The 18,226-nt window shown below is 45.8% G+C and overlaps 2 non-coding genes across 2 annotated transcripts; both read left to right on the top strand.

The window, feature by feature from the left end:
• Positions 1-7,371: 7,371 nt before the first annotated feature.
• Trnah-gug (transfer RNA histidin (anticodon GUG)) lies at positions 7,372-7,443 on the top strand. The gene has a single exon. It is a non-coding gene; the product is annotated as a tRNA-His (tRNA).
• A 272-nt stretch (positions 7,444-7,715) lies between these two features.
• Trnah-gug (transfer RNA histidin (anticodon GUG)) lies at positions 7,716-7,787 on the top strand. Its single transcript has one exon. It is a non-coding gene; the product is annotated as a tRNA-His (tRNA).
• The last annotated feature ends 10,439 nt before the right edge of the window (positions 7,788-18,226 follow it).

The following is an 18,226-nucleotide window of genomic DNA, read 5'->3' on the forward strand; positions in this document are numbered from 1 at the left end:
AGCACCTCTTTGGCTTTGGCTTCAGGGTGTGCTGCAGTGCGGTTGTTTCGTCATTTCAACGAAATTGTTGTAAAACACTTTCCTTGTCACAAACAAGGGTTTCGTACAAGTTCTCGGTCCTCTCACATTGCTGACTGCGTCCGTCAAAATGTTTTAAGTGACAGGTCATGATGGCTCTGGTTGTGAAACTCCCACATTTTTTTGTTCGCCATCACGGCGGTTTGGTTTCCGGAGTGATCGCCACTTTGACATCCTCCCTTAAAGGGGCCCTGCAACACCTTTCTTAATTATATTGGAATAGTCTCATTATTGACGTATGACTCTTCACGAGTCATATGCCGCAAAAATTTTTCGAATCCGTCAAGTCTAAGTGGTGTTACCAAATTATAGAGATCACGTTCCGCAGCTTTTCTCTCTCAACTCAACGCAGCGAGCGCGCGGAAAGCTGCGCGCGGCGTGAGGGGAGAGAGGGAGGGCGGAGGTGCGAGGAGGCGACGTCAGCGCCGGCGGCATTTTTTTCATTTTTTCTCTCTGGCGTCTCGGCGCAACCACGTGGTCTGTGCCGCCACTTCCGGTCGGCTTGCGTCGTTCTCGTCGAGCGGAGTCGATCGCGCTGTGTATCGCGCGTGCTTGAAAACTGCGCGTCGGTTTGGTAATGTTGGGTGTGCACCTCGAACGCCGTAGTGTTTTCATCACTCTGCCAACCATGGAAGCAAACGTGCGCGCTCGTTTGGAACGAATGACAGCTGAGATCGGTTTCGGCCCATACTCCGATACACCGCCTCGTAAGACGGCACTGGCAGACGACCCCGAAGCGCCGCCATTACCGGACGCCAGCATTGTTATCGGAGACACGCTGCGCCCGTGCCTCGGTCGGTCGTGAGAACGTGCCGACGATGCAGTTCTCAGCTGACGAGGCAACACTCGAACGGCTGCCACTCTCAACGGCAACCGGCGATGGTCAAAGCACAGAAATATTCACGTTTTCGGCACTGCGCATGGCGAAGAAAACGGAACCACGCAACTACGAGCAGACGAGCTGTCGGCGAGACCGGAAGTGCTAATATTAATGTTTGTTCGGTGTTTTTAACGCGATAACATAATATAAACGTACATATTATCTACTTATTGAACTCAAAATTAACAACGAAAGTAATAATGAGGGTGTTATCGTGATTATAACATCAGCCAATGGTGGAACTGTCGACAATCGCGTCATATTTTGCGGACTAATACATCATTTGTCGAGAGAAGAGGGAGCGATTTTCAGCTGACTTTGAGAATTTATTGTAAATTCCAGGCCGTGCGCATCGCTATAATATTTGGCTCGCGTGTTCTCGAGAGCCTCGACTACCGATCGGCAGCGCTTTTTGAGCATGCTCGAAAAGTGTTGCAGGGCCCCTTTAAAGTCTCTTAGTGCACTTTACTTGGCTTTGACGGATGGTCTGATCTTGGATTGATTGCTTCACACATTGAGTGGATCTGTTGTATAATGATGCTGGTATGGGAAAGTTTGAAGCGCTCGTTTGGTGTTGCCTGTTAATCTGACATATGTCTTTCATGTATACTCTCTTGTAGGACGCGAGAGTTTCATACATGGCCTCTGTTCCTTTGCATGTCGCTCATCACAAATTTAGAACTTCAACCCGCCGCTGCAAAAGTGCACAGCGTGAATGAGTGGGAAAGGGCTGGGTGTTTACCCTCACCAACAAACACTCTGGCCTATGCAAAGGCTTCTATGTTTTGAGACTCGCAATAAAGCTGGTTCGTGGTGGCTAGCCCACCATGCTCGTAATTTGTCCAGTCTGAATCATTTTGTTTCGATGAATGCAAGCATCCACTTTCAAGTGCCGTGCTTCTCAATCTGTGTATTGCTTCCGCTGTTTGTGCAAGGTAAACACGCGCACTAAAACATCGAAGGTCGTTGGACCATGCATCCTTACAGAAATTGTTGCTATCAGTCTCCACAAACAGTCGGGCATCGTATCAGCATGCTGCTTTGTCGAAGTGGGCCATATGGATCTTTGTCCTGTGTAACTTTTATGTTTGTACCTCAGACTGTTTCTCCGCTGTGGCTCTTTGTCCATTGTCTCAAGGACTCAATGGTTAAGTTGAGCAATTTAAAGACGTGTAACTATTCGCGTGATTTTAGGCCTCTTTACATCCTCTCATTGTAACCATCGGTCACTGCTAACACCAGACAGTGTGCTCTTTGGCCACATCTGGCCCTCGCGCCACTGTAACCCACGAATCATAATCACCAACGATGTATAATTATTGCGTAGATTATATTAGCCGATATTAAATTTCCATGACCATTAGCTGAAATGACTGTGCGTACATTGCTTGAAAAGTCAATAAAAAATGTTTATACTGTCCTTGGTGAATCGCTACATGGCCTGCAGTTTTCTACGTACTTCGACTTTCCATCGTCTTGACTAATGTCAACCAACAGTGTAAGCACGATGGTAAGTACCTTCCTTGTTCTTACGTGCTTAACATGGCCACGGAGGTATATACTCATGTAAAAAACATTCTGGTCCGAATTAAGATCATCGATTCAGATCGAATTTAATATATACAAGATCAGATATGGCGCGAGATTGTATGTAGTGAAATGTGCATGGCCAGATTGAAGTAATTCGATACCTACAGATATCGTAGAGATCAACAGACATAACATGAATACCAGCATAATTCTAAAAGACAGGGCGTGCAAACACGGACACGAACAAGAAGTCAAGACACCACAGACGCCGACTGACAACTGCAAAGGCGCACAACGGCGAAAAAAAGAAAAATCTGCGCATGCCCGTGCAATAGACGAACCTATCAATCCGTCACGCGTGGCGTGACGGATTAGCTTCTTGCACAAGTACCCTTGTGCAAGAAGCTAATCTCGAAGACGTTGGTCACCTTCTTTCGAGTGATGACGTGGCTGCCTTCACGCACTTTCAGGGGCACGCTAGGCTTGACAGAGCATATGTATCATTAGACCTTGTACAAAAGTGTGGCGATTATGGTGTGAAATATGTGTCGTTCAGCGATGATAGTCTCGTAATGTTCAGTAAAGGTAAAAGGCAACCCAAGTCGAAATTCAACTGGAAGACGTGGAAATTTAACGATGAGATACTGCAGAATGAATCATTCTGTGAGTATATGAAAGAAAAGCTGCATAAATTGACTGGCACTGACGAAGGCAACGTGCTGGAAATGTGGGAAATTTTCAAACAGAAGGTAAGATCAGAGCAATAGAGGAAGCCAGTTTAGCTACGTATAACAAAAGGGAAAAAAAAAGAAATACACCGCGAGCTGAATTTTTTGTACTCAGTCGAGATGGAAAGCCCAGGAAGTAAAACCAAAGAAATAAAAGAACTGAAGAGTCAGCTGGAGCTCATCGATGAAGATAAGTTCAAAGGCGCAGTCATAACCGCACGAGCCGAAAGGGTGTGGCTGGACGAAACGCCGTCTAAACGTGCTCTATCAGACGAAAAGGCGTATGCGAGGCGGAATGAAACCAGGATGATTAGGTACGCGAACGAAATTACGAAAGAACCTCAACTAATAGAGCAGGCATTCCTTGAGCATTATGGAGAAATATTCGGTACGGTAGAACACGTTAAGGAAGAGTTTAAAACAGAATTTCTACTAAACATGCCTCGATTAGAAGACAGCGTGCAAGAGCGCCTGGAGTGGCCTTTAACCATTGGTGAAGTAGAAGCAGCAATTGAATGTTTAGCTCGAGGCAAGTCACCGGGCCCTGACGGACTCGGGGCAAGTTTTGTAAAGTCTTCAAAAGCGACATCAGCCAGGCGCTGTTGAAAGTGAGGCCTACACGCAGAAGCAGGTTCCTCCGTCTTTTCGGACATCCCACGTGGTTTTTGTACCGAAAACAGAGGATCCAGACAAATTGTTAAATGTCGACGCTTACCGTCCGATATCACTGATGAACGTCGATTACAATATATTCACCAGGGTGCTTGGAAGGAGACTGCAGGGGATGGTAACAAGTATTGTAGGACCGCATCAAACATGCGGCATCAAAGGGAGGTCAATATACACCAACATCCATACTGCCTGAAGCATATTAGAATGCTTTGAAGAACTGGGCGAATGTGGAGCCATGTTGCAGCTGGACTTGCAAAAGGCTTTCGACCGGGTTGCTCACGAGATTCTTTTTTTGCATACTAGAACACGTAAATGTAGGGCACCTAATCACAGATGCTGTAAAGATGTGTTATGAGGAATGCACTGCTCACCTCATAATAAACAAGGAGGTCACGAGAGCCTTTAACGTGCGGTCATCTGTGAGACAGGGATGTTGTTTATACCCCCTCCCCCTTTTATTCGCCATATACTTGGAACCACTTTGTAGAAAGATAAACAGCAATAGCAGGGTAACTGGTTTTACACTTCAGTCCGCAGAAGTGAAAATACTTGCATATACGCCGACGACATCGCGCTGTTTTGTCGCGATAAAGTGTGAAAACCGCGGTCGACGAGGCGCTTTTATATCGTAAGAGGACAGGAAGTGCTGTCAACTTTGATAAATCTTCGGGTTTCTGGATCGGAAGATGGAAAGACCCCCCAGTAGGTTTGTAAATGTACAGTGGACCGTCACGCCAGCAAAATACCTAGAAGTTCCACTTGAACACTATCGAAATGCCGCGGATTACTGGAATGCAGAAACTGGAAGGGTCCGCGAGAACACACTGAATTGGGGAGGTCGTAATCTTTCCATGTTTGGCCGCGCGATGGTCTGCAATTTGTTTGTCGTTGCAAAAATATTTTACGTGCTTCATGCTTTGTGTATGTCAAGAGCTAACATACAGAAATTACACAGAGTGCTCGCTGTTTTTGTGTGGGCATCGAGTTGGGAGCAAACAAGCCGCACTATCTTGTTTCGGTCTGTCAAAAATGGTGGGCTAGGTTTAGCACATTTGTTTATACGGCAGATTGTGTCAAGATTTGTTTACTTACGGGACCAAAAGGACCCATTTCTGTTGACAGTGCTTCAAGTAAGGCTCTGCGATGAACTACCAGAATTCATTGTGTCGTCGCGACGGTGTGTTGATGGCAGAGTGCGAGGGTTCCTAAAAGAAATTGTCGGGGCTGTTCAATTCTTGATGGTGCGGTTTTCTATGGAATACCTGAGTAATATTCCGCGGAAGCGTCTGTACAAGGATTTACGAGACGTTATGCTACCCATGCCGTTGTATCGATCCATGTATTCCATAGGACCAGAGAGGAATGTGCCTAAAGAGTGAAGCGAACGCCTGTGCGTGCATCGGTTAAGTCCTTCTTTTTCGAGCTGCACACGAACACATTACCTGTAGAGACTTGGCTTGAGGAAAGAGGTATTTCCATACCATGGTCTGTGAACTGTTCATTATGCAATAAGCCTGAGACAGTCGAACATGCATTCATAGAATGCTGGGACGCAGTTTTTCATTGGGATATTTTACAAAGGACTCTAAAGAAGGACCTGCCGATCACACCGCTCGGTATTCGTTTTCTGCCAACATTAAGTGAGGACACTGTTCCGTATGACATGTTTATGTTGATTTCCTTGCACTGCTTGTGGAAAGGCAGAATGGATGTGAGGCACATGGAACTGAATCCCAGGCCAGTAAGGGAGCACTTCATTGAAAGCATGTGTTATATGAAAGAATTGGATAGCTTGCAACAAGATGAACCACCCTGGATGAATGTGTTGAATGAACTTGTAAACTTGAAGCGCTTTTAACTCTGTGTCAGCCAGCATGAGGCAGGCATTTTTATCGCCATTTATATGCCCTACTAATATATATTCCTTGTGTTTGTAAGTTTTGCCAAGCCGGTAATAAAGAAAAAAGATGGCGTGGCCGAGCGGTCTAAGGCGCTGGTTTCAGGCACCAGTCTCTTCGGAGGCGGCGTGGGTTTGAATCCCACCGCTGCCACGCAATTTTTGCCTAACTGTTAACTTCCTGTCCTTAAACAGATGGACGTGAGCGTCGTGAGGAGGAAGGAAAGGAGGATTGGATAGGGTAAAATATGGCACAGCCTTCTATAGTATAGTTTATGCGCCACAGACAGTGGGCATGTGCCACGCAGCTCCTAGCATATATCATAACCATGCATAGTATTGCAAGCGGTTGGGAAAGGGAAGTGAGGGTAATTAAGGATGACTGTTGTAAGGTGAGGAGGAAGGAATGGAGGATGTGAGAGGGCAAATCATAGCATAGCCGTGTACAGTATAGTATAGTAAGGTGTGGGAAAGGAGGAGAGAGGACACTTTAAAACATATAATGATATTAATTACTGGTGTTTAACGTCCCAAAACCACGTTATGATTATGAGACGCCGTAGTGGAGGGCTCCGGAAATTTTGATCACCTGGTGTTCTATAAAGAAAAGAAGAACGAAGGAGAAGATGTAGAAAGAGATAAAGAAAGATGATGATGAAGAAAGAGAATCTGCGTTCGCCAAGTGGTGGTGCTTGCTTGCCATCTCCGCTGTTTACTGGGATTTTACAGGCGTAGAAATAGCTTTAATTTTTTAAAATCTTTGCTGTAGCGAGATTGATTAGCTAACCCCCTTTTTTTTTAGGAAGGTCCTGCGTATGTATAATATACCCTGCTTCTATTCACCTGAGAATCGAACACGATGCCAACTTGGCTCTACGTAAAACAAGTGCGCTCTTATAGGACCCCTTCTTGGTTCCAGAGGGATAGCGCTTTCATCGTTTAAGAGCGGAATAAGTAAATAAATAAGTAAAAAACAAATAAGTAAAGCAATTATTCAAGTAACTAATTATTTATCTAGTTAAATAATTAATCATTATTATTTGGACATTTGAGGTGAATTTCTCCCATGGGAACTGGTGTTGAATGCATGTATGCACGCTTTTTTGTATAAAACAGAGTATAGTACAATATTTATCATTTTCTTTCATTGTTATAGGAGCGCATAGCGAGTATTCAGCCATCATTGGGCAATGGTACTACTGTGCTAGTAAACAGAGTGCAGTTCACACAAACTAAACCATCCTTTCAATATTCTTTCATTCATTATTCAAATTCTAAATGAACCTCCCCCCCCCCCTTTATCTGTAGCTCCCGTGTATGTATACTCGTTCGTTCTAAATCAGTACTTTCTTTATTAACTTCTTGAGAAAATTCTAAACATGTAAAAAAAAGTGACACTTCATAACGAGCACGTGATTCCGGCAGTGCTGCTCCTTCACTTGACGGAGTTTATTTTGTTTAGTGTCTCTTTCTTTCTCTCCTCCCTCTTGCGCGCCGTTCACGGTGATCCTGTTTCTCGCCCGCCCCTGACGTTGTTTTTGCAACCACCCCAACTTTTCTCGCCCTGGCATCCGTCCAGCCGGGCAGCCGTGATCGTATAGTGGTTAGTACCTTGCGTTGTGGCCGCAATAACCCAGGTTCGAATCCTGGTCACGGCAGATTTTTTTTACTTTCGATTTTATTTTATTTTTTCAAGGAAAAAAGCCCTCTGCATTACGAAGTGCACGACGGACCGGTAACCGGCTCTCGGTTGCAGTTCTCACATATGCACGTAAGAATCTGCAGCTGATTCCAACCACAATAATTCCTTAATTTTGCCCTCACCTACTTACTGTAGCCAGCACCATGCGTCTCTTGCACAGCTGGGCCTGATTTCAGCTCCCATCGATAGCTTTCATAAAGGTGATCACACGCTTCGTCCTTCGGGACAGCCGTGATCGTATAGTGGTTAGTACCTTGCGTTGTGGCCGCAATAACCCAGGTTCGAATCCTGGTCACGGCACATTTTTTTTTTCCCCGCTTACTTATATACTTCCCCGAAATAACACCTTGAACCACGCGAAGCAGCACTGACAAATAACCGGTTCATTCTCGGCTGCACTTCTCACACAGGTGGGTGAAATCTTCGTTCGAATCGTCACATTCAATATTGCCACGCGCTAGTGGTGGCAGAAGAAGAGAGCGACGAAGTCAAGCAGAAATACTACTGGCGGAACTTACAAAAACCGTCAGGCAGTACGTCAAGACTTGCACAGCTTGCCAACGCCGCAAAAATCCACCGATGAAACCAGCTGGTCTGCTTCAACGTGTACGACCCCCTCACGCACCTTTTGCACAGGTCGGGATGGATCTACTCGGCCCGTTTCCGAAATCTTCAGCTGATAACCGCTGGATTGTCGTCGCCACCGACTACTTGACTAGATACTGCGAAACCCAAGCCGTTAGCGAGCAACTGCTTCCGATGTGGCTAATTTGTTTGTCAAAAACATCGTTCTCCGCCAACGGTGCCCCCGCTGTTATCACAGATCGTGGTACGGCCATATCCTGCGGCTGCGTGGTACGACACACCGAACAGCAACCGCGTACCACCCGCAGACCAACGGGTTAACCGAACGCCTTAACAAAACAATTACAGATATGCTTTCGATGTATGTCGCCAAAGATCACAAGAACTGGGACGAAATCCTCCATATGTCACATTTGCCTAAAACACTGCGCTTCAGGAAACCACCGGCTTTGCTCCTTTTAGTCTGGTTTACGGCCGCGACGTCACTACGATGCTTGACATCATGCTACAACCAACTCCGCCGGACGCGATTACCCCGGATACAGACGTATTTGTTCAGCGCGCCGAAGAAGCCCGGAAGCTAGCACGCTTACGCATTTTGTCGCGGCAAAATCAAGACGCTCACCGGTACAACACCCATCATAGAACTGTAACGTACGAGCCTGGCGACCTAGTCTGGGTTTGGATCCCCATACGTCAACGAGGGCGCTCCGAGAAATTGTTATGCCGATACTTGGACCCTACCGAGTTCTTCATCGCCTCGGTGAAGTCAACTACGAAGTTGTCCCAGCAGACACATCGCACCATTCCCGTAGACTACGCTCCTCGGATGTTGTTCATGTCTCCAGGATGAAGCCGTACCATTCCCGTTGACTGCAAGTCACGCACTTTGTGGTGCGGAGCCTGCCTTCAGGGCCATTGTGGAGTTATTTCCCTTTTCTTTATCTCGCCCTTGTGCTGGCAAACAGACACGTTCTTTCTTTTTCTTTGGCAACGCTTTCACTGTTATTGTCTCTTTTTGTCTGTTTTCACGTCTTTGTTTTTTCGGGGATAGGGTAATGCCACGCGCTAGTGGTGGCAGAAGAAGAGGGCGACGAAGTTGGGGGCTGTTGTGGCCGAAAGTAAACAGCTGGTCGCTTCGAGTTCCCTGTGTGTCGTTTCCTCTCGCGACAATATATTTTACTCTCGGGTAATCCAGTTCCCCCCCTCCCCGACTTCGGTGGCGTTGTTTCGAGATCCACCCCACATTGTTTTCTCTGTGGCATCCGTCCAGCCGGGCAGCCGTGATCGTATAGTGGTTAGTACCTTGCGTTGTTGCCGCTATAACCAGGTTCGAATCCTGGTCACGGCACTTTCTTCTTATGTTTTTACTTGATTTTTATTTTTTATGCAGGAGCAACCTTGTTCCTCGAGCTCGTGTACTTGAACAATATATAATGCAGGGATAATGGCAGTTTGAAAATATTACTGCGTTTTATTCTCTGACACCCTATGCTTATGCGACCGAGCTCGGCTATCTCTTATTAGCAACATTTTGCGCGAACAAAAAAAGATTGACACGGCTACGTGTAAGTAAAAAAAAAAACGTTCCTGCAATTACATGCACATGTCGTACACAATCGAATTTGAACGGTAGTGTCAGCTTTGAAAGCTGAAAAGCTCAGCAACACGTTCATAAAATTTACTAAAGGACCATTGCATGTGTCTGCATTAAGCTAGAAAATTGCAAGCATTCTGAGCAAGTGCTCGGCTCATAAATTTGTAATCTGTCCGTGTTTCAGCACAATGTCGTTGCTGTGAAAAGTGCTGTTCGTCCTACAGCAGCTTCACAATAATATTTTTTCACTGTTTCTGTGTCGTCTTTAGCAATGCGTCACTGTGTTAAACTTGTTATAAATGCCGCCCGAAGGTGAACTCGTTAAAGAATTAGTACGGACTCTAGTGGAAAAGCTGGGCCGAAAGAGCGCCGACCACAAGAACACCACCATTACCATGTATGAAGGAAAGAAGTGTTAATTTCAAGGGCTCGTTTTCTTTGTTATACACAATATTAATGAGAACTAACAGACAATAATGCCAAGGAAAGTATAGGGGATGTTTTTAGTAATAAATGTAAGGTAATTGTGAAGAAAGAAAAGTGGACGAAAAGATAGCTTGCCGCGGGCAGGGACCGAACCTGCGACCTTCGAATAACGCGTCCGATGCTCTACCAACTGAGCTACCGCGGCGGCCATCCCCCCGTCCACTTTATAGGGTATATATGTACATTTAAACGTGGGAGCGTCAGTCAGCGCCGCCAGTAGCCATGACTGCGAGTGTGGAACACTCTTTTTCTGCCTTGTTGGCGTCACGTAGCACGTGAACTTATTACGAGCTGGCAGCTGACCAATAATCCCTCGCATACTACCTGAAAACATCAAGTCTGCCAGAACGAGACCCTCGCTATGAATGAAGGAAAGAAGTGTTAATTTCAAGGGCTCGTTTTCTTTGTTATACACAATATTAATGAGAACTAACAGACAATAATGCCAAGGAAAGTATAGGGGATGTTTTTAGTAATAAATGTAAGGTAATTGTGAAGAAAGAAAAGTGGACGAAAAGATAGCTTGCCGCGGGCAGGGACCGAACCTGCGACCTTCGAATAACGCGTCCGATGCTCTACCAACTGAGCTACCGCGGCGGCCATCCCCCCGTCCACTTTATAGGGTATATATGTACATTTAAACGTGGGAGCGTCAGTCAGCGCCGCCAGTAGCCATGACTGCGAGTGTGGAACACTCTTTTTCTGCCTTGTTGGCGTCACGTAGCACGTGAACTTATTACGAGCTGGCAGCTGACCGATAATCCCTCGCATACTACCTGAAAGCATCAAGTCTGCCAGAACGAGACCCTCGCTATGAATGAAGGAAAGAAGTGTTAATTTCAAGGGCTCGTTTTCTTCGTTATACACAATATTAATGACAACTAACAGACAATAATGCCAAGGAAAGTATAGGGGATGTTTTTAGTAATAAATGTAAGGTAATTGTGAAGAAAGAAAAGTGGACGAAAAGATAGCTTGCCGCGGGCAGGGACCGAACCTGCGACCTTCGAATAACGCGTCCGATGCTCTACCAACTGAGCTACCACGGCGGCCATCCCCCGTCCACTTTATAGGGTATATATGTACATTTAAACGTGGGAGCGTCAGTCAGCGCCGCCAGTAGCCATGACTGCGAGTGTGGAACACTCTTTTTCTGCCTTGTTGGCGTCACGTAGCACGTGAACTTATTACGAGCTGGCAGCTGACCGATAATCCCTCGCATACTACCTGAAAGCATCAAGTCTGCCAGAACGAGACCCTCGCTATGAATGAACACTCGTTTTTCTGCCTTGTTGGCGTCACGTTTCGCATGCTCTACCAACTGAGCTACCGCGGCGGCCATCCCCCGTCCACTTTATTATATATGTACATTTAAACGTGGGAGCGTCAGTCAGCGCCGCCAGTAGCCATGACGGCGAGTGTGGAACACTACGTAGCACGTGAACTTATTACGAGCTGGCAGCTGACCAATAATCCCTCGCATACTACCTGAAAGCATCAAGTCTGCCAGAACGAGACCCTCGCTATGAATGAAGGAAAGAAGTGTTAATTTCAAGGGCTCGTTTTCTTTGTTATACACGTTTCCACGTTTAAATGTACATATATACCCTATAAAGTGGACGGGGGGATGGCCGCCGCGGTAGCTCAGTTGGTAGAGCATCGGACGCGTTATTCGAAGGTCGCAGGTTCGGTCCCTGCCCGCGGCAACCTATCTTTTCGTCCACTTTTCTTTCTTGACAATTACCTTACATTTATTACTAAAAACATCCCCTATACTTTCCTTGGCATTATTGTCTGTTAGTTCTCATTAATACCATTACCATGTAGAATGACCATTACACTACCGTTGTGATCGTTGTCTTTCGAATCATTGACAGATCGGCTAAAATTAGCGCTATTCAGTGTTAGTAACACTGGTACTATAAATGGAACACGGGAATTTTGACAAATTATAAACATGCGGACAGTGTTTAACGCTTTTTCAAAATATTTTAGGCAACATTCAAGGCTATTTAGGCAATGTACTGTGCGTAGGACTCGTGACGCAGGAAGAAGCGTTTGCAGGCACTTTTGCTAGATGGCGCCACCATGTCCACCCGAGTTCGAGACCGCGGCCGATTGCGTGTCTTGTAGTGCGTCGTCGCCTGCGCTTTCTATTGACACGTGCTTACAACTCTACTCCACGTGAGCTCACTTTTATTATTACGATGAAAACTGAATACCACCGTCAAATCTAGCACGCGTCTCAGGGGCTGGTAACGCTCGCACGATGGTGTAATGGCGGCAAAGGCAGCGCCCTTGTGGTCGGAGATCCTTATGCATGGACCCTATGGAGAGCTTTGGAATCTGTACTAACTGTATGGAACTCGTTTTGTACCCACCGATGATTCTGTATCATCTCTTAACGGTAAAATGATGTTGGCCTTGGAATAAACCCAATCCCTCAAAGGTGCAAGAATGTTTACTCTGTACATGCGTACGTTCCGGTTCTAACCTCGGAACTGAAACGGGACGCTCACGCCAGAAAAAGCCTAGCCATCATGATTTCCGAATCGCTCAATGAAGTATTTACTTACAAACATAGCGAAACTTTCATACAATCTTTGTTTCGGATCACGTGCAACTACAGCTCATACGTGTGATGATTTAACAGTTACGTCATTCAAATTTGTTGACATGCGCATCATCAAATATTTTTCATGCTAATTTGCGGCTAAAGTTTGTGTTGATTAGAATATTGTTACGGGAAGAAATGCGTGGGACACGGGCTTAGGAGAGATATGAGGAAGAAGAAGAGAGCGAAACGGCGAGGCTAAAGGTGATATGGCCGCCAGGCTAAGGGGTTTAGCGTGCTTTTGCTGTGTGTCGAGGCTCCGTTACGATATCCACCGCGGGCGTACGTGGATCAGACTCGGTGAAAGCGTGGTTAGAGCGTGGTTAGAGCGTTGCAAGCCGATTGCAGCCGGGCGGTCGGAGGACAGCGTCATCTGGTGGTGTTGAAAGAAACGTAGCGGTTGATGTGATACCATGCGGATGACATTCGGCTGATGTGATGACGTGTGGAGTCGATGTGTTGACGGCGTCTAATAAGCAAGACGAAATCAGAGAATCGCGTCCAATGACAAATGGCGAAGGATATACTCGACCGGCGACAAAAAATCGATTTTCGTCAAAAGAAGGCTATTCGCAATGAACATTCGCGTTAATATACATTAATAGCGAGAGGCAAAAGGTACGGACCCCAAACTACGGAAAATGACATTCGCAGTCACACGCAACAGCGGTGTGGCTTCGAAGTTAAAGGGCACCCGAACTCAAGTTTGCATTTTTTAACATGCCGTTTATTGTCAATTTCTGTTTATAGAACGCCACTGCTAGTGGACGTGTGTGGTGTGCGCTAGTTCCAGTGCTATTACGTAGGCCATCACAGTAACAAACACTGAGAAGATGCGCGGGAACATCTGCGTATGTTAGACCCGTACAATTCACAACAACCACTGTTCCGTCAACGTTGTGCCGTTGTAAATGTTGCGAAGCTCTCCCATAATGAATTAAACGCGTTGCTTTGCCATGTTAGGGTAAAGTCCTTCGCTCTCCTATGGTAGCGCTCATAGTACTCGTAATCTCATTTCGTACTTGTAAATGCAGAACTTTCATCTTCAGACAGATATAACTCAACTTATTCGATTTACTTGAGCTATTAAGGGCTGCGGTGAAGAATTTGGGGCTCATAAGGGAGCTAGGTATCTCCGCATTGTTGAGTGGGTTCGAAGGCCGGTTCTCGAATAGACACACGCGTTCACACTGGTCGTGCCACTCTAACGGATTTGTGCAGCCTCTGAGCAGTGATAAGCTGAGGTAGAGGGGCGTATGAATGTGTAATAAAGGCTCCCTGAAATACCTCGAATACTGAAGCACCTGGGGAACTTCACCGGAGGATGAACTCCGTCCTATAAATGTTTGATTGAATGCTTCCGAGCAACTTTTTCTCACTTTGTCTAGGGACAACAGTAACACAAAGTGTTATCATTGTACCTCGCCTACCAATATACCCAATAGCATAACTGCAGTTATGTATATGTGCATTCCCCCAAGTTCGCATGTAAGTGCTCATCGAGTACCGAATGATCCAAGCACAGCTACGCTAGCGCATGTAAGTAGTTCTTACCGCTAGGTATACAAGCCTTATATCCGCGTCACAAGCGCGAAAGAAATGATATTCACTCGTTAAGGCCTACGTTCCTGAATGGCTTTTTTTTTCAGCGAAGCTGGCATACGTTAATCTTCAGGGCTTTTGTCCTGGTGATGTCGATAACATTGACTTATGAAGTAAGAAACTAGCCACCATATAAGAACTTTGAAGTAACAATAAAAGAAATAAACACGCTTGTCTTAGAAGTCTATAGCTTGCGTTCAGGGCTGATGAAATATAGAAAATATAAGCACACCGCGGTGCCATCAGCTTCAGTTTGTTGCTGTCTTTTCGAACGTTCCAACAGACCACAGCAACATCGGCCATTGTACGTTTATCCAAGCATAGAAGCAACATGGCGCCTGTGATTAACTAAGCCGTTGCAATGTTGAATCGCATTTCGCCAAGGGGACCTATGAAATAAATGGGATTAGTTAAAAGTCAAGTATAAATATTTTTACAAGATATACGTTACAGAGCGGCTCAGATAGTAAACAGCGTTCAAGGAAAAACAGCTGTTGCCCCCGACGACAAGGTCATATTATTTCGGTCGCGAAACTTGGAACGTAAAGTGGTCGAAAACCTATTGCCACAGACATCAACGCCCCGCCGTACGATTGAAGCGCGACTAGGTGAGGAGGGTCAAATGAAGAAAGAAAACCAAAAACTCAAGGGAATTTTTTACGATACTCCTAATTTTACATATGCCAAAGTAAACTAGAAATTTACTTTACGGCTTACTGACACTTGGCTAAACAGTTGATTGCCTCATTCTTTTGGATCGAGCGCCATAAAATGAGGGGGCGTATGCAGGCAGTCTGCTATGGGGATGTGGGCTTGTGTTTAGTTCGGCCATAGAAGAAGAACCAGTTTAGTCAGGGGGTTTAAGTCCTCCTTTTGCCTTGCCTCGCGGGCAAACCCTGTATGTGTTATGCCCAAATAAAGTTTACTTTACTTTACTAAATGGAAAAAAAAACTGTAACTTTGATAACGGTACGAAAAATAAGCTGCGGTAGCGCATGGAACTATACCCATGGCATCCAAGAAATGGTGGCTGGGCAAACATAAAGCGGAAGCGAAAACTGCTTTAAAAAAGTGACCGCTTTCGCGAGTTTCTTTTTTTTTTCTTTTCTACGTAGTCTGTGCACATGCGCCGACGTTGCGAAAGAGGACGGGACATGCGTAGGGCAGAATGTGCCTCGTACTCTTTAGCCCGCTTATTTTAAGTGCATTTACACGCCCGAAGCATGCCTCAGCGCCCCGCCTTAACACTGTACGGCGTGTAATAAGTTTACAGGAAACTGAAGGACACCTACTGGCACCAGTACAGAGAACAGAGAACATATTTAAGTACAGAGAACAATATTTTTTATTGACAGCACACCGGCAATGCTCTTTCAATGCAAGAAATAAAACTATCGTGTTCGAACCATTATCGGGAGCTCGTAAACGGCTCGCCTTCGTCTTCAGAGACAAAACGGACAGGAAAGCGTGTCTCGCCTATTTGCCCCGTCAGTTAGCATTCACAATAACTAACTTGCATTACAAAACAGTCGTAAAACATCATCCTTTTCTGCGAGTGATATCGACAGCTTCGAATTTCAGCACTTGCTTTCAACGAGCACGGCTTAACACCCCCAGGTTTTTACGCATTGCAACACACTGCGGTCAAGCTGAGGACAGCAAGCAGGTGGGGGTTCGCGCAAAGAAATCACATCGCAGCGGAAGTTGAGAGAAGCCCAAGCATTCAAACACGTGTAGGAATTGTTCCAAATCTATGTACGTACATAAATACACAACACTGACATTGGCAACAAAGTATCAGATTGCAATCACCCAACAAGAATAACAAATATGCACGCATCAGCAAAACGAATCTACCTGTCATTGCCGGGGAACCTGCAAGAAATCCATGACTTCGTGGGTATCAGAGCTCCTGCGGCACGATACAGCAGTACAGCGAATACCTACCTTAACTACAATGTGGCTGCATAAGCGAATTACCAAAAAAATGTTTGCAAGAAAACGGAAAGCAGCGGACTAGGCCGACCATCGGGTGAAAACTAACTGCGCATCTGCGCGTTAGCTGCGGCCGCCGAAGAGCAGCGGCGCAGCTTTTCTGCTTCGTCACTGGTCAGAGAACCCAGGGTAGAAGCCACATGGAAGGTCGATGACGTCGAACGCGTGAACGTCTGTTGAATACTATTGTATCGCAATCGCTAAACCACAAACTTAGTGCTCATAAGTATTACGCACAAGACGGGAATTCAAATATTATCTTTCAATTGTTTAAGAAAGGACAGACTTTTTGCGAAAATGATAGTTCTCTTTGCGGGATACAGTGCGTTCACGAGGGCAGGCTTTTGAGGGGAAACCATATGTTTTTTTTTTAGTAGGGGCATTGTCGACTTTTTTGCCCCCATCGGTGATGGCTGTAACTTGAGACTTTCTTGGGCCTGGTTCGGCGCATTGTCGGGTCAACGAGGCATCGTCCACTTTTGCGCGGTGGTTTCGTGCGTATCTTCCGTAGGTTATTTATTTGCTTGTGTGTTGTTTACTGGCGTGTCATTTCAGAAAGCTGAACTAGTTCACGGAATGTGTATATAACGCTCCTGTGACTGCAGGTTGCTTTCGCTGGCACACGGCCGGCATGCCCTCGCCTTTCGTGATGAAACGCTGTACTCTATAAGGTTGCCGAAGTGATACTCTCAAGGCTGCTGTTTCGCTCCAGTGGGTTTCCTCGATGGGAAAACCACTGGAGCGTTCGAAGTATTGTGCTATTGTGCTTGTGGGCCATTGTATCATAATTTTTTCATCGGCAAAGTATTTTGGAGTATATTTGCAAGTGCACTATTTGGCTAATAAAACCAAGCTCGCTCCCCCAATCTTTTTTGTCGATCTTCTTTTTCTTTCGCAGACGCAAGTGGCGAGCCATAAATAGGGTTGCCACCTTTTACCGAAAAAAAAAACCGGCCCTTGGGGGCGGGGGGGGGGGGGAGTTAATAGGAGACTAAAATAATGTTGAACAATAGACGCTATTTCAATTCTTCGGCATGCAGTGCCATTTAATGTAACGTTGCTTTCATTGAGCCAAATAAACCCAATGCACAAACAAAAGCAGCACACTCAGCTAACCAACTATAGCCTAATTGCTGACATAAAAGTACCCGTGATTGGAATGACGCTTCGCTTATTAGTCTGAATGTGCTGCACTGAAAAAGAACCACAATGCTTCGTCCATAAAAAGCTCTTCTTTGCCTCTGAATCCAACAGGCCAGTGGCATTGTAGGCACAAAGGAACGTTAAAATGTGCCTACGCCACAAAAATGTCGGATATTCATGTACCATACACGCGCAATAATATGCTCTATTTCAATGATCGCTGGACTTGAAGGGATCCGAGAAAGTGGTTGACTAATAGCGTAAGAGTTTTGGTGATTGACGATAAATATTTGCCGTCGTAGTTGTTGAACTACGCGGTCGGGGACTGACCGCCGGTCAGCCCCCGACCGCGCAGGTGGAATTCCTCAGTCAACACGTGCGGTCAACACGGAGAAGAGTAAAAAAAAAAATACTCGGGATACGATGAGCAAAAAACCGGCCAATGATGGCCGGTCTTAGGTGCGGACCGGCGACCGGCCCCTTGTCTCAAAAACCGGCCCGGCCGGTCCAAAACCGGGCAGGTGGCAACCCTAGATAAAGGCGCAATAAAATCGCGTAGTTATCAAAAGCATGTAAAGGTCAGCTATTAAGAAAATTTTCAATTTCGCGTCATGTAGTGCAAATGCGCGACGTCGCTACCGCTTCCGGCAGTGACGTCATATTTTATTTTTTATATTTTGCTTGCCGTTAGTTGTCCCCGCGATACGTAGATGACGA

This window comes from Rhipicephalus sanguineus, unplaced genomic scaffold, assembly GCF_013339695.2.
Source record: "Rhipicephalus sanguineus isolate Rsan-2018 unplaced genomic scaffold, BIME_Rsan_1.4 Seq113, whole genome shotgun sequence".
Classification (NCBI taxonomy): Eukaryota; Metazoa; Arthropoda; class Arachnida; order Ixodida; family Ixodidae; genus Rhipicephalus; species Rhipicephalus sanguineus.